Source organism: Lepidochelys olivacea, assembly GCF_965140295.1.
Source record: "Lepidochelys olivacea isolate rLepOli2 genome assembly, chromosome: 6".
In the NCBI taxonomy this organism is placed as follows: domain Eukaryota; kingdom Metazoa; phylum Chordata; order Testudines; family Cheloniidae; genus Lepidochelys; species Lepidochelys olivacea.
This window is the reverse complement of record NC_140416.1, coordinates 10,889,679-10,904,368: the sequence shown is the minus strand read 5'-3', so window position 1 is coordinate 10,904,368 and position 14,690 is coordinate 10,889,679. Positions and strand designations below refer to the sequence as shown.

General features: G+C 53.5%; 1 pseudogene across 1 annotated transcript; it reads right to left on the bottom strand.

The window, feature by feature from the left end:
- Positions 1–3,161: 3,161 nt before the first annotated feature.
- LOC311521438 (zona pellucida sperm-binding protein 1-like) lies at positions 3,162–14,432 on the bottom strand (annotated as a pseudogene). Its single transcript has 12 exons — positions 14,200–14,432; positions 12,452–12,573; positions 11,662–12,282; positions 9,883–10,026; positions 8,880–9,064; positions 8,696–8,793; positions 5,882–6,009; positions 5,599–5,788; positions 5,360–5,510; positions 5,064–5,148; positions 3,903–4,028; positions 3,162–3,336 (listed from the first exon to the last, which is right to left on the bottom strand). The product of its transcript is annotated as a zona pellucida sperm-binding protein 1-like (transcript).
- Between the last annotated feature and the right edge of the window lie 258 nt (positions 14,433–14,690).

The window sequence follows — 14,690 nt, the reverse complement described above, 5'->3', positions numbered from 1 at the left end:
ACTTACACCCTTGTGTCTGAAACTTGTTCTTCTGCTGCCACCCTATTGTATTGGCTCCAGGGTAGTTTGGTTAGCTAAGCCTTCCCCTTCCATCACTGTAGTCCTGGAAAGCACACTGCTGCCCCCCCCCATAACTGCCCATCAGCCAGTATTGACCCCCAGTTTTGCATCATTTAAATACACCATTGAGTTGTTGGAGGAAACAGCTTATTGCTATTGTTCTATCCTGGCACAGATCAGTGCTGGCAATCCTCATTCAAACATTGTAGCTTGCACCACTCCCTTTGGATTGTTTCTGGTACCCTAAGGCAATTATATGTCTTACTTCTGTGCCAAGATGATACCAAGTCTTTCATGTGCAGGATTGTCTATGCTGACTGCATTGTCACATCATTTAGCTGGTAGAAAGAAAGTCACAGGCACCCATCCAGCTGCATGCAACTTGTATCTCCAGTGTTGCGTTACTGCTTATAGTTGGCTGTCCGCTGCCACTATTGAGCTTTCAGGGAACCCCCTCTCTTCTGTCACAGACTTTAAGGCCAGAAGGGACCTGAGCTCCTGAGTAGTCTGAGCCCCTGCACATTACAGGCTACAGAACCTCACCCACCCACTCCTGCAATAGACCCATGACCTCTGTCTGAGTTAGCGATGTCCTCAAATAATGATATAAAGACAAAACTAAACAGAATCCCCACATTTACATTAGTTTAAACCTGCAAGTGACCCGTGACCGGTGCTGGAGAGGACGGCAAACCCCCACCGACAGGGTCTCTGACATGGGGGAAATTCCTTCCCAATCCCCAAAATGGTGATCAGTGAGACCCTGAACATGTGGGCAAGACCCACCAGCTAGATACCTTGGGGAAAGAATTCTCTATAGTAACTCAGAGCCCTCCCCATCTGGTGTCCTTTAAACCAGCCCTTGCAGATCTTTGCAGCTCGCAGTCACAGAGCGCTCGTGTGCCATTGTAGGCAGTCTCATCCTCCCCTCCCCTCCATAAACTTATCAAGCTCAGTCTTGACGCCAGTTACGCTTTTTACCGCCCCCCCACTCCCTTTCAAAGGTTGCTCCAGAATCTCACTCCTCTGATAGAGAAACTTTTGTCTAATCTAAAGCCTAGACTTGCTTATAGCCAGTTTATATCCATTTGTTCTTGTGTCCACGTTGGTGCTTATGTTAATTCCTCTCTGACAGTAATCCCTTTGATGCATTTAGAGAGAGCAGTCATCTATCTCTCCTCAGCCTTCTTTTGGTTAGGCTAAATGAAAGTATTTCAGTCTCCTCTCCTAAGTGAGGATATCCATTTCTCTGGATATACTAGTAGCCCTTCTCCATATCTGGTCCAGTTTGAATTCATCTTACACATGGGAGACCAGAATTGCACACAGTATTCCAGATGAGGTCTCACCAGTGCCTTGTATAATGGTACTAGCACTTCCCGCTCTCTACTGGAAATACCTCACCCGAGTATCCCATGACTGGGTTAGCCTTGTTGCCAGCTGCATCAGAGTGAAATCTCAGAGCGATCCTGTGATCAAGCAATACACACAAGTCTCTCTCCTTCTCTGTTGCTTCTAGGAGATAAGTGCCCAGCTTTCAGCAATAATTCTCATGGTTAGTCTCCAAGTACATGATTTAAGCACAGAAGCAACGGCCTTTACAACTACAGCACGATCTTTATGCTACTTTGAAATTTTAGCAAATGGCAAATTCATTGCCTTGTGCCTATAAACCACCAGGCTTCCATTCATTATTGTGCCAAGCCATCACACAATGCTTTTTGCGGAGAGTAACAAAAAGCATGATCCCTGCTGCCATCTTCTTACAGTCCAAGACTCTGACCTTGCAACACTCCATTTTGGGATGCAGGAGTACACACGTGCACCCAGTCAGGCAGAGCAGGGACTCAAACCCATGTCTCCTAGATCTCAGGCGAGTGCCCATGCATTTCTTGGATACACATGCCTTTCTGCTTTTTCCATGAAGAGTTTTGAGGCATTGGTTTTGCCTACTGCAGGATGAACATTGACATTTAATGAACAGTTTGTGTTGCTTGGCCAGCCCTCAGCACGTGCTTAACTCCATGCATGCGTGAAGTCATTACCACATGCACATTAAGTGTCTGCAGGATCCGGTCCCACAGTAGGCTACCCTAGAAGGTGCTCAGAGAGGGGTTAGAACAGTTACACCACGTTAGCGTGACAGTCCCTGTGGGTTCTACAGTAGGTGGAGGGTGTTGACGTGGTAGGAGCAGTGGGAGAGGATTTTAGCTGTTGGAAGGGGATTTGGAGAGGAGCTGGAGGGCTGTAGTTTCCCCAGGCGAGATGGAAGGAAACTAATGCCAATGGAGAAGGGTAGATTGCCGTGTAGACAGAGGTGAGTGCGTAGATGTAGCCGAGGTAGCTTTGGCCTAGCCAGATCAAGCAGTAGAGCAACAGCAGCACAGGCTACCCACTGGAGTACGACCCAGAGTCCCAGCTAGTCTTGTATAGGCCATGCTTCCACTACCGTTATTTCAACTAGCTTGATGAAAGCTAGCTCACTTGGGTCTGTGTGTGCGCACTACAGCCATGCTTTGGAGTGCCCCAGAGATATAGCTTAAGGGTCAAGAAGCAGGAGATACCAGTTATGGGGCAGATCCCAGCTCTCAGGCAGGATGCTTAAGGTCTTGAAGCATCAGGTTTCCCAGTCACTAACACAATGGGGAAATCTTCTCCACCTCCTGCCACAGCCCCCACAGAAGACACAAGGGTTTCTAGTTACCAGACTTAGGCGTCTCCCCCAGCTGGCTCACATGGACTTCATGTGAGACTGGCAAGCGCCAGTAGTTCTTATTGCGTGCCCAGGGGAGTTAGAATCCAGCTATTCACAGTAAAGTTAATCAAAAAGTCTCTAGTTCGGCTGAGTGGCTTCCCCTCCCCCCAGATAGGACCCCAGGAGTGAGAGAAAGCCATTTGATTTACCTTGTCTAGTGCTAGCTTGCAGTCTTCTTCCTGTCCTCTATGCCACATCCTATTCTGGTGTCTATCCCTGCAGAGAGGTCTGTTCTGCTGCTGAATGGGGAAGAGCTACAAGGCTAGTAGCAGACCCCTGGCCTCAACAACTGCTGTTCCCTCCCCCAGAGGGACACACGCTACCACAAGACATTAGTGCACTCCAGAGATTTTATTTCTGCTCCTCTCCCTTATTTTACAGTCATCTGCCATGGAAGATTTGGGACCTTGTCATCCAGCTGCTTCTCCTATGGAGTAGTGTCACAGTAACGAGAGAAGCCACAGCCACCAATGAAAGCATGGCCAGAAGCACCAGGGTCAGGTCTAGTCTGGAGACAGGGTCTGAAGGAGGAGGAGGAGGAGAGGTTAAGACAATCCAGATTTCTGTAGGGTCTAAAGTGTGGAGATGACACCTAGACTTCCCTGCCCCAGTGGTGCTCCCCCTACCGCTTAGGCCAGCCTTCATCAGAAAGATACTTGAATTGTCAACTCACTTTTTAGACTGTGAGCCAGCACCACCATCCCATTGATAGCCATCCAATAGAGGGCAGAGGCAATGCTAGCCCCAGTGCATTGAGTGCCACAGAGGCTCAGGGCATACAAGTCACCACTGAGGTGCCATAGTGTCCCCCCCGCTTCCCCCAAGTTTGCTGGTTTTTGAGACATCCTATGAATGTCCATAGGATAAGGATATAACCCAACATTGGCCCACTCATAGGAAGCACTCACAGGTATGGTGTCAGCCAGCATTAGCTTACATATGGATCATCAAGGAGTGACTTCTGCATGTAGCCCCCCTCCCCCCATGAACATTTATATTAGAACCCCCTAGACAGCATTGACTTGCTGTATTCCAGGTTACTGTGCAAGATGCCAGTTGTCCTACTAGGGTTTAACAGAAACCTCACCCTTGTTCTCATAGACGTGCTCTCTCCACGGCTCAGGGCTCTCCTGGAAGATCACAGGGCCAGGAGAACTCACCAGGTCCTGGGGCTCTCCTGTCCCATTGTTGATATCCAGGAACCGGCGGCCTCCTGGCAGATGGAATGGAGAGTTAGGGAGCTGTCTGTCCAGCGCACTCACAACCAGAGGGCCCATCGTGATGAAATGCAGCGTCACCATGGACTCAACCATGAGTCCTTACAGGCCTCCTGACAGGTTGTGGTACCAGGTATTAGATCTTCCTGAATTGCTTATTTGAAGTGTGGGAGAAGTTGGGAAGAAAGGCCATTTCATCAGGAGCAGCAGACACTCCACTCTCCAGAGGCAATTTCTAGTATTGTCTCCTACATAGGGCAGTTGTAGGAGATTAGGCCATTTACCTCTTCGTCTTAGCCCATCATACCCTAGCTAGCACTACAGGACATGGTAGAGGTACATAACGAGCTGGGCTGAACGCCTTGCAGTCAGTGTATAGCACAGGGCTGGGCAAACTTTTTGGCCTGAGGGCCACATTAGCACTGTAAAACTATATGGAGGGCCAGGTAGGGAAGGCTGTGCCTCCCCAAAGAGCCTGGCTCCCTCCCAATTCCTGCCCCCCGACTGCCCACCTCAGAAACCCCCTCTGCCCCCCAACTCCTTGTCTCCTGACTGCCCCCTCCCAGGACCCCTGCCCCTAACTGCCCAATGGGACCACACCCCTATCCAACCCCCCGCTCCCTGACAGCCCCTGCTGGACTCCAATGACTATCCAATGCCCCCTGACTGCCCCCCCGAACCTCTGCCCAATCCAACCAGCCCCTGTCCCGACTGCCCCCTGACACCCTCTGCCCCTTCTCCAATCCCAACCCCCTTATGATGCTGCTCAGAGCAGTGGGAGCTCACAGCTCCTACCGGAGCAGAGTGCTGGAGGCGTGCTGAGGCTGCGAGGGAGAGGGACAGCACAGGAGGGGCTGGGGGCTTGCCTCCCCGGCCGGGAACTCAGGGGCTGGGCAGGATGGTCCTGTGGGTGGTAGTTTGCCCACCTCTGATATAGCAGGACAGGCAGATCTCTGTTCACTATGAGTCCTCTGGTATTTGGGATGGGAGCTTGTAGAAACCCACATGGATTTCAGACCACTCCGACTTACTTGTAGCAGCTCCTGATGGGCACAGGGTCCTGCAGGGCTCCAGCCGGGAGGGGTAGCAAGCTGAGGCGCTACAGTAAATGTACACCTAAAATCCACACAAGTGAGAATGGAGTTAGTGAGTGACTGGCCCGTGCTGGTAGGAGGCAGGAAGTAGATCCACAGCTATCGGTTTGGTTCTGCATGTGCAGCGCCTCAGCAGAGACTGAGGAGGTCAGGACCTGACTAAAATAGGAGCTCCTGCCCCTGCACTCCGACTTCCCCCTCCTCACCCGCTTTATATGTGGGCCCCTTCTCACCTCTCCCTCAAGTGCCACCTGGGAGGCGGAGTCCACAAAGGCAAAAGTGGAGAGGACGAAGCGCTGGTGGTGAGTCGGGAAGGGTAGCTCAGATGAGGCAGGGCCCACGGGCACAAGCTGGGTTCTGTAGTTGTCTCCCAGGAACGGGCACCTGGGAGCAAGACATAAGAGAAGGGTGGACCAAGGAAACCGCCTTCCTCCTCCCCAAGCCATGCTCCCCCTCCATCCCAGCCACTCACCCGTCCACCAGGATGGGCCACTGCGGCTGCTGCAGGGGGTTAGCGCTTGGGGTGGCCCAGCACTGGTGCAGAACCAGAACCAGGGACGGGTCTGTTCTGTGCAGGATGCGAACCTCCATGTAGACAGGGTCCCTGAGCACCTTCACCACAGGGTAGTCTCTCTCCGAGAGATAGGATCTGTAGCTCGGGTCTGTGGGGGAGAGGGTAGGAGGAGAGCAGAGCTGAGACACCTGTCGTCCTTCAGGGGGATGGGATCTCCGTGCTGGAGTGAGGGGTCACCTACCTGTGGCGATGCGCAGCTCAAGCCGGAGGGGTCCTGCCTGGGTGACTGGAGCAGGTGTGGGGGGCAAGAAGACCTCGACCTGGACTGGCAGAAAGTCACTGGCATTGTAGATGCAGCGAGCATGGAGGCTGCACAGGAGAGAGCAGAGGGAGGAGACAGGGGCTGATGCTCTGTGACTTCAGCTTGAGGCCACGTGGTGTCTGGCAGTGACCTTATTAGTGCTCGAGACAAGCAGGATCAGGCCCTATCAGTACTTGGATGGGAGACATCCAAGGATGCTAGTGGATCAACCCTTTTAGCAACTCAGATGTTCTTCCCTCCAACTCAGGGACTCAGCAGGAGTGTCTGAGCACGGCCACATGGGGGCCTTCTCAGACAGGCTAGAAGCACCTGCTTACTTGTCCTCACATCTCTTTCGGCAGCATTCTCAATGTAAGCAGGGGAATAGTCCTGCTCTTGTGGGGAACTTTCCTGGCTTCTGCACTACCCCGGTGAAGTGGGCTAGCGAAAGGATCCGAGTCCTCGCTCCCACTTCCTTTATCCAGTGGCCTCCCTGCCCTTCAGGGCTCCCCTCCACTCTCCTGTCTGGCAGAGTCCTCATAACCCCAACAAGGCTAGGCCCAGGATTCGGGGGGGGGGTCGACCCCCAACCCTGCTGTGGTCACCTAGGACTGGGGCTAGGGTGTCCCCACTCCGGGGTACTCTCTCTGCACTGGGCACTTCTGACCCATGACCATTACATACAAGGTAAAGCAAATGCAAGTTATCTAATCAACTATTTTAGAAAGAAGGAAACATGGGAAAGGTTAAAGGAAACACATGACCTGACTGTGTGACCCAGGCAAATCCAGCTCACACGGAGGACAGGACCTCCCTGGCCTCCTGACTCTGATTAGTCTGCCCACCCTGTCAGGCTGACCTGGAGCACTGGCCTCTCCCCATTGTTCCTGGGGACTGTCACTCTCAGGGTCCTGATTTCCCATAGATCCTTCCCCTTTTAGTACTGGGAGCTAGCCAACCAGTACACCTCACTGAATGTTAGTAAGGGGGCAACAGTCCCTACATCAAGCTTTCTTTCTACCAACCCTGTAGGGAGTTATTAGTCCCTCAGGGTGGCCCCATGGAGCCCTTCTCGGGTCAGGCTGGCTGTGCCTACTTGTCATTGGAGATCGCACAGCAAGTGGCATTTACAATCATAAGATTAGGATTGGAAGAGCCCTCAGGTGGTCAGCTAGTCCAACCTGCTGCTCAAAGCGGGACCAACCCCAACTAAATCATCCCAGCCAGGGCTTGGTCAAGCCAGGTATTCAGAACCTCTAAGGATGGAGATTCTGCCACTTCCCTAGGTAACCCATTCCAGTGCTTCACCACCCTCCTAGAGGGATAGTCCCGTCCCCAATAGCCATCCTAGACCTCCACCACTGCAGCTTGAGACCATTGCTCCTTGTTCGGTCATCTGCCATCACCGAGAACAGCCAAGCTCCATCCTCCTTGGAACCCCTTCAGGTAGTTGAAGGCTGCTATCAAATCCCCCCTCACTTGTCTCTTCTGCAGACTAAATAAGCCCAGGTCCCTCAGCCTCTCCTCATAAATTATGTGCCCCAGCCCCCTAATCATTTTTGTTGCCCTCTGCTGGGCAATCTCCCAATTTTTCCACATCCTTTCTGTTGGTGAGGGCCCAAAACTGGACACAGTACTCCAGATGGGCTTCACCACTGCTGGTGAGAGGGGAATCACTTCCCTCCATCTGCTGGCAATGCTCCTACTAATGCACCCCAATATACCAGTAGCTTTCTTGGCAAGAAGGGCCCACTATTCATTCGTAGCCAGCTGCTCGTACACTGTAATCCCCAGGTCCTTGTCTGTAGAACTGCTGCTTAGCCAGTCGGTCCCCAGCCTGTACCAGTGAATGGGATTCTTCCCTCCTAAGTGCAGGACTCTGCACTCGTCCTTATTGAAGCTCAGATTTCTTTTAGCCCAATTTTCAATTTTTCTAGATCTCTCCCCCCAACTTAGTGTTATCCATTAACTTACACCCTCAGCAAGCCATCCCATCATCCAGATCATTAATGATAATGAACAAAACCAACCCCAGGACATACGCCTGGGGCATGCCGCTTGATACCAGCTGCCAACTAGACAGAGCTGTTGATTGCTACCCGTTGACCTTGATGATCTAGCCAGCTTTCGAGCCACCTTTAATTCATTCATCCAGCCCCTACTTCTTTAACTTGCTGTCAAGAACACTGTGGGAGACTGTAACAAACTTTGTTAGAGTCAAGGTATATCATGTCCACCGCTTTCCCCACATGCGCAGAGCCAGTTCTCATCATAAAAAGCAATCAGGTTGGTCAGGCACGACTTGCCCTTGGTGAATCCATTTTGGCTGGTCCTGATCACCTTCCTCTCCTCCGAGTGCTTCAGAATGGATTCCTTGACAACCTGCTGCAGGATTTTTCCAGGGACTGAGGTGAGGCTGACCAATGTTGGCATTTGATCAGACAACGTAAAACCCTGACTCTTGGACAGTCAGCTGCACAGAGTGTCCTTCCCTTCACAAAGCAAGATTTTGCCCCATGCCCCATTAGGGATCAGGTGCATTGCCCCACTCAGAAAAGGGGATGTCTGTGACTGCAGGGAATCCATACCTGTAGAACATCCCCTAAGTCCTTTGGTGGTCAGGAGAGGCTGCTGGAAAATTGATGGATCAGATCTTTGCCAGGGGAAAGGATCAGCCCTTCCACAGTGGAAGCGTGAGGCCAGAAGACTGCTCACCATCACTTCCTTGCTAGTCAACAGAGCAGGCCAACTTACATGAAGGTGCTGTCCCGGGTGATGGAGCCGTCCGGCCCAGTCCGGATGTCGATGCCAGAGATCAGCTGGTTCTCATAGATCAGTTTGTCATGGATCACCTGGAAGAGTGGAGACATGGGGCAGGTTAGTCCCCCAAACCCCTGAGCAGAGCACTCACCCTGGCTTCCCGTGGGTGTCCCCTCACCTGGACTGTGGTGCCGCACTGCATGAGGGGGAAGCGGAAGATCACAAAAGCCTCAGTCATCCTGATGGGGTCACACCCTGCCTGGGCATAGGCTAGCCGGACACTCTCCAGGATGATGGGGTGATCAGACATGTCCCTGGAGACCACCAGAACAAAGTGACCATCCAGGAGGCACTGAACAGTGACTGCAACACAAAGGAGCAGGATTAAGTATAGATGTTCCTGGTAGAGGAATTGGGCAAGAGTTCCATGCCACACTCAGGATGATAGATTGGAGAAGAGCCATGAGAAATATTAGAAAACAGGCCTTGTAGTGACCAAATTCTGTCTCTTTAGACAGAGAGAAGGTTAAGGGGTGACTTGATTACAGTCTAAGTATTTAAATAAGGTGTAGATCTGAGAGCGAGGGTAGTTAACTCTTGGAATGGTTTGTCCAGGGTCATGGTGGATTCTCCATCACTGACAAGGCAAGACTGGATGTCTGCCAAGAGATCTGCTGGAGGAATTATTTCAGGGAAATCCTATAGCTTGTGTTATACAGGAAATCAGACTAGTGATCACAATGGTCCCTTCTGGCTTTGGAATCTATCAAATGAAGCCCCATGGGGGTAAGTGGGTTTGTCTGAGACAGCATGATTGCAGCTCATGTTGTGCAGGAACGAGACACAAGCCGGCAGAGTTATCCATCGATCTGATGATGGAGCACCAGCCTGTACCGTCTGATGGGTCTTCCTCTGCCACCACACATTTGGTGTTGGCTCTCAAGATCTGCCAGGCATTAGGCAACTGAGGAGAGACCGTGATGTAGGAAGGAACCCCTTTGCACACAACTGATGCCAGCTGCAGCCTAGGGTGAGAGTTACAAAGACATTGCATCCAAGTCTAGTTCACCATGCTAGTAGGTGGTGACCAAACTCATCTGAGACGTACGGTGTGTCACCAAGCTTCCCAGGACAGAGATGACAAAAGGCTCCATAAACTGACATGAGGGCAGGTCTCCCACCTGTGTTGCCAAAGTAGCAGGGAGTGGTGAGGTCAGTCTCATCATAACAGCAGCCAGCCTGGAAGCAAGCAGCTTGGCCTGGGGCATCCGCACAGGGCATCTTCCCAGCCACCACACGGCACTGCTCCTCTGTGAGATGCGCCCCTAGAACAGCAGGGTGTGGATTAAGGAGAGCTAGAGAGCCTCTAAAGAGATCACAAGAGACCCTTCCCCAGAGACTTTTTAAGATCTGTAGTGACCTCTGGACAAGTGGCTGACCTCAACACCAGTCCAACCCTCCTCCCCTTCCCCAAAGGGCTGCAAGAGCTCCCACAGTGGTCCTCCATCCCAGCTCACCCTGCCCCCCACAACCATAACCTCAAACCACATACCACCTCAGACAGCATTGTGCTCAGATCCCCACCCCTGTCCTCCAGATGTAGCATGTTGCCCTTCTCTGATAGCAGGCTTAACATGTCACTTGGAAATTCAGGCTCCTGATCTGCTGCTGTGTCAGAGGAGAGCCCCCACCTGCACCCTACAGCCCCCTCAACACAGCCAGCAGTGTGGTCAACTGTAATTTATCACTTAGCAGTTCTGAGGTGGGTTTCTCGAGCCATCTCATGAAATAGTGAGCAGACGCCTGCTCTATGAATTTTTCCTTTATTGAAGTCACCATCTCCCTTTACGGACGATGGGGCAGAAGCTAGCAGGTTGGCCACCATTTCCCCATAGCCGATCAGAGGAAAGTGTCCCTCATAAACATGGCTGCGAATTTCTTTCATGAGACTGAAGCTGTACCTACAGGCAAAGTGGATGCCACTCTGGTTTAGGGGGAGGGCTAGACAGGACTCTAGGAGAGTGAGGGACTAAGAGCTGAGAAGAGCCTGTGAGAGACACTTGGGTTGTGTGTGTGAAGGAGACAGATTGCAAGCAGATGTGGGGGTGAGATATGAAGGGATACAACATCAGATCCCAAACCCTGGGATACTGGAGGAACAGGGGAAGCCCCTCTGAGCAGCCAATGGCAAGGACACATTGGTGCATGTGTGACTGGATTTTGAGCCAAAGAAGCTCACAGACTTTGGAAGCAAGTGCCTTCCCCCTAAACTTTGAAAAACCAGAAGGCAAATAGCCACCCCTTCCCCTTCAAATAAACTGGGGGCGGGTGGGGGAAGAGCATGATTTCTAAACGAATCTCATTTTTGATTATGGCTTACAACACTGTCAACACCAGCTCAAGACAAGGTTCAGCTCCTCTGAAGACCACCACAGGAGTCAGAAGTGGACCATGAAACCTTCCATTAGAGGGGACCCACATGCACTCAAACCAGTTAGAGGTCACAGACACCCCCACACACCTATGTTGCTTGGTGGAGGATATATTTGGGGCACCGGGCGCACCAGGCCCGGCTGCGGCTGGGGCACCGGGCGCACCAGGCCCGGCTGCGGCTGGGGCACCGGGCGCACCAGGCCCGGCTGCGGCTGGGGCACCGGGCGCACCAGGCCCGGCTGCGGCTGGGGCACCGGGCGCACCAGGCCCGGCTGCGGCTGGGGCACCGGGCGCACCAGGCCCGGCTGCGGCTGGGGCACCGGGCGCACCAGGCCCGGCTGCGGCTGGGGCACCGGGCGCACCAGGCCCGGCTGCGGCTGGGGCACCGGGCGCACCAGGCCCGGCTGCGGCTGGGGCACCGGGCGCACCAGGCCCGGCTGCGGCTGGGGCACCGGGCGCACCAGGCCCGGCTGCGGCTGGGGCACCGGGCGCACCAGGCCCGGCTGCGGCTGGGGCACCGGGCGCACCAGGCCCGGCTGCGGCTGGGGCACCGGGCGCACCAGGCCCGGCTGCGGCTGGGGCACCGGGCGCACCAGGCCCGGCTGCGGCTGGGGCACCGGGCGCACCAGGCCCGGCTGCGGCTGGGGCACCGGGCGCACCAGGCCCGGCTGCGGCTGGGGCACCGGGCGCACCAGGCCCGGCTGCGGCTGGGGCACCGGGCGCACCAGGCCCGGCTGCGGCTGGGGCACCGGGCGCACCAGGCCCGGCTGCGGCTGGGGCACCGGGCGCACCAGGCCCGGCTGCGGCTGGGGCACCGGGCGCACCAGGCCCGGCTGCGGCTGGGGCACCGGGCGCACCAGGCCCGGCTGCGGCTGGGGCACCGGGCGCACCAGGCCCGGCTGCGGCTGGGGCACCGGGCGCACCAGGCCCGGCTGCGGCTGGGGCACCGGGCGCACCAGGCCCGGCTGCGGCTGGGGCACCGGGCGCACCAGGCCCGGCTGCGGCTGGGGCACGTAGCGCATGGTCTCCTCTGGGGTTAAGTCACGTTCAGTGGGCTTGGGGCAGGTCATGTTCACATCATAGGTGGCAGCGACGGCCCTGGCGCTCAGCAGTTCCTCCACTCGGACTTGCAGGTGGTTACGCCCATCCTGCAATGAAGAGACACCAATCAGTCAGTATTGTGGCCTAACAGACTCTGTAGGCGCTAAGCGCAGCGCCCCCCAGCTGCACAGGCTGCTGTGACTGCAGGTATGGACCCATCTCCAGCTTCTGTTGTTGCTCAGGTACACTGGGGTGAGGCGTGCCAACCCCCCTCACCTTCTTCTGCACATGACAGCCATTGTAGCCAGCTGAGAAGATCATCGCTCCTTGCTCGCCAGATGTGACCCAATGGAGACAAATGGAGCAGTTGGTAACTTCGAAGGGTGTCCCAAACTCATCTGTGGAGAGAGTCATACAGGTCGTGGGTAAGGAAGAGTTAAAGCCCTTGATGAAGCTTAGCCAAGTAGCCATGTTTGGAACAGCGACTGTGGTTTGTCACATCCTTCAGTTTAGTGGAGTTTAGCATGGTGGGAAGCAGCTCCAAAGATACAGGACGGCCGTCATTTACCAAGTCTGACCTAGAGCCAGGAGTGTTAGGATATAGATATTCAGGCCTGTCTGTCAAGGCCTATACTCTCAGAATTTAGGTGTATTCTTATCACTTGGCTAGTTCTAGAGGTATAAGAGAAAGAATCAAAATCACTGTCTGCTGGTATAAGGGCCTTCTCTTATCAGGACAATCTCTTATCAGGACAGGATTGTATTCCTATCACCTCCAGAGAAAGGGAAGTGCCTAGAAAATGTAAAAGGAAACTTAGTTTGATAGCATCCTGTCTGGCAAGCACTCACTCATCAATAGCTGGGATGTGAAATCCTCACTTCTGTATTGTTTTTGTCATTTATAGTTCCCACTTTCCTATTGTTTGTCTGTCTGTATAATCTCTGTCTGGTTCTGTGATGGTTTCTGTCTGCTGTATAATTAATTTTGCTGGGTGTAAACTCATTAAGGTGGTGGGATATAATTGGGCACATAATCATGTACCAATGTGTTAGGATTGGTTAGTTACATTTCAGGAAAATGATTGGTTAAGGTATAGCTAAACAGAACTCAAGTTTGACTATATAATCTGTAGTCAATAAGGAAGTGAGTGGGCGTGGGTGGGAGGGGATGGGAACAGGGGTGCGGAAATTGGAATCATGTTTTGTTAAAGGGGGAAATGGGAACAGGGAATGGGGGTAAGGAAATTGGAATAATGTCTGGCTATGGGCAGGAATGGGAACAGGGACACAGGTGTAAGGCTCTGTGGTGTCAGAGCTGGGAAGGAGGACACTAAGGAAGGAAACTGCAATCATGCTTGCTGGAAGTTCCCCCCAATAAACTTTGAATTGTTTGCATCTTTGGACTTCGGGTATTGTTGCTCTCTGTTCATGCGAGAAGGACCAGTGAAGTAAGTGGGTGAAGGAATAAACACCCTAACAAGGAGGGCTGAGAGTGGCCGAGCCAGGCCAGGCCAGGCCATCCCATCCCATGCTTGGGCATGACAACAGGGAGGTGATCGCCCACAGAGGGCGCAGGATCCAGGTGTCTGGAGCTCAAAGGGCCAAGTTACACCAGAGCTTGGGATACCCAGCCACATTTTGGTATGTCCTTTTACAGTCTCCCTCTAGCAGGGTTCCCTCTTTACCCTCTGCTATTTTGTGGGTCACGGTCAGCAGGCTGTTGTGAGGAAAGACTTTGCTACCTGGATTCAACGGTTAGGGCTATCTCCAGTCTTTTCTCCAGGGGACAGAAGCCACAAACTCTCACTTCAGGAGACCAGGGTACTCAAGATTTGAGGGCAACAGCCAGGCCACCAAAAAGCACTAGAGTAGGACCTTCTTGTTCCCTTCCTAAAGCTCTCATTACATACTGTAGAAGTAAGAGGTTTCCACAAGAGACCCATAAAACCCGCCTGCATGTCTAAGAGGGCAGACGAGCAGGAGGCTTCTTAGCTTTCTTATGAAGCAGCCAGGCAGCTACTTACCCACAACTTTGAAGCGGACGGTGCGGCCCTGGCTGGGAAAGACCAGCAGCTGCATCCCATAGTCTCCACAGTCATACTCATGTTGCAAGACAGAGAAACTGATCCTGTGGAAGTCCCCCTGCCCAAGGGCTATCCTTAGGGACCAGAGCAGCACTAAGCCCACAAAATACCTACAGGCCAGCCCCATGGCTGAAGATGCTAAGAAAGAAGCCCTGTCTAGCAGCCACTTCTCATAAGGGGAGAGGCTGTGGGAGCGGGGCTTTGTAGGGTGAGTGAGTGGTGGGGAGGGGGCGGGGTGTGAATCAGATGAGCAGAGAGGCAGCACCTGGGGAGCTGCCTGGTGGTGGGGAGGGGCCGGATGAAAAGTGCAAAGCTCAGGGTGAAAGGGAAACATAACCATCGAACCCTTCAGCCCTAAGACCCCCCTCCCATTGAAGCCTCCTGTTACGCTACCTTTTCAGTGTTGCCAGCTCTCAGGATTTTATTGCAAG